This window comes from Dipodomys spectabilis, unplaced genomic scaffold, assembly GCF_019054845.1.
Source record: "Dipodomys spectabilis isolate Male_0828 unplaced genomic scaffold, ASM1905484v1 ptg000070l, whole genome shotgun sequence".
Classification (NCBI taxonomy): domain Eukaryota; kingdom Metazoa; phylum Chordata; class Mammalia; order Rodentia; family Heteromyidae; genus Dipodomys; species Dipodomys spectabilis.
The window spans coordinates 2,115,800-2,117,831 of NW_024870747.1; the positions used below are offsets into that span (position 1 = coordinate 2,115,800).

The window sequence follows — 2,032 nt, forward strand, 5'->3', positions numbered from 1 at the left end:
GGTTGTTTTCATATCCTGGCTATTGTGAACAGTGCTGCAATAAACATGGAAGTGCATTTGTCCTTGAATATTGGTACCTGTTGTTCAGGATAGATACCTAGAAGTGGTATGAGTGGGCCATAAGGAAGGTCAATATTTATCTTTCTGAGGACTCACCAGACTGCTTTCCAAAGTGGTTGTGTAAGTGTACATTCACACACACACACACACACACACACACAGAGAGAGAGAGAGAGAGAGAGAGAGAGAGAGAGAGAGAGAGAACATTTTCTTGATCCATTCTTCTACCTGGCAGCATCAGGGTTGGTTCCATATCTTAGCTATGGAAAATAATGCTACAATAAACATTGTTGTGTTGGTAGTTTTAGTATGGACTGGTTTGTGATCATTTGGGAGAATGCCCAAAAGTGGGATTGCTGTATAATAGGGAGCTCTATGTGGAGGCTTTTGAGGAACCTCCAAACTGCTTTCCAAAGTGGATGAACAAGTTTACACTCCCACCAAGAATGCAGTAGGCTTCCCTTCTGGCCATATCCCTTCCAGCATCTGTTGTTGTAAAAATATGGAATGATTCACTAATTTGTGTATCATCCTTGTGCAGGGACCATGTTAATTTTCTCTGTATGTTCCAATTTTAGTGTATGTGCAGCCAAATTGAGCACAAAACATTTTTTATATATAAAGAGTAATTGATTTTCTTAAACTAGACAATTCAACAAAAATAAGTTCAAAAGAATTGTGAAATTTTAGAACCATGTGTTTCTTACATAAGCACACATTTAAGAATAAAGTCAAGATTGACATATCAAAAACAAAATAATTCCAGATATTTGTTGTTCATGAGATTTGTAGGAGGAGGAATTCAATTATTCTACAAAAGGCACTTGTCATAATGATCATTGCAGCAAATGTTAAGGTTTGTTAAAAGTTTTAATGTTTTAAATATGTTTAATTTTGGGATTTGCTTATATATGGCAAAATTAAGACTGTTTGGCAGGTCATAAAAATTTTTGATAAAGTATATAATATTTCTAGTAGCATGTACTAGTAAATATGAATATTTCAGATTTTATAGAAACTTTACTAATGAGAAGTTGTAAAGACTGTGTAAAGAAGAAGAGTGAAGAGTTAAGATTTTAAGTACACAGTTTCTGTTAAATCTTTAGGGCTCCTTTACGTTATATGTTAGTGATGAACAAATAATGATATAATCCACATACAAATGATGAGATGAACTATAAATAGTAATCTTAGTGAGTAAATTTAAAGGCTACTTATAGCTTTATCCAGTTTTAAATGTACAAGAATATGAGAAAATAGTAAACTCTACTATGTACACTTCAAATACTGAAAACCCTGGTAATGGTTTTGTTTTTTATTTTAGTAATCATTAATATTTAATTATTGTTTTCTTTATTTATAGCATTTTTCCTTGTTGTAATATAATACAACTTTTTGTGAGTCATGATTAAGAGGTACTTTGAGAATATTATTGGGATGGCCACACAATTTTTCATAGGTGCATGTGAATTTACAAAGAGCAAAACTAAAAACAAAATATTGATGAAAAATTATATCAAGTAGAGTCTGAATCAGGAGTGTTGATAAATGTCCACACCTAAAATCTTAACCCTAGGCTGGAGCATCTTATTTAAATATTGTTGAGAATTTCAAGACTTCCTTTATTTAGGGCCCTTAGAAGTATGTACAGCATGCATGTGTACAAAGCCAGTGACAACAGGCAAATATGACTAAGTTTCCCCAAAAAGAATCTATGAAGTCAATAGTTATCTTCCCAAACAGATGAAAAAATGCGTCAAAAATGATTCAGTGCACCTACATTTGTGGAGTTATTTAAGTTATGGATTCTTTGTTAGACATATTCTTTTCTTTTAAAAATTGTCAAATATTAGTTTATAATAAACTTTGTCTAGTATTTCTTGGTTCAAAACAGAAATCTTGATACAGTTGATGTCACTTGGCTTTCTTACTATCTCAGTTCAAAGCCAACCTAGGCAGGAAAGTCTGTCAC

At 32.6% G+C, this 2,032-nt stretch overlaps 1 non-coding gene across 1 annotated transcript; it reads right to left on the reverse strand.

Annotated features, from left to right (window-relative positions):
• Positions 1-556: 556 nt before the first annotated feature.
• LOC122109910 lies at positions 557-662 on the reverse strand. Its single transcript, XR_006147775.1, has one exon. It is a non-coding gene; the product is annotated as a U6 spliceosomal RNA (small nuclear RNA).
• Between the last annotated feature and the right edge of the window lie 1,370 nt (positions 663-2,032).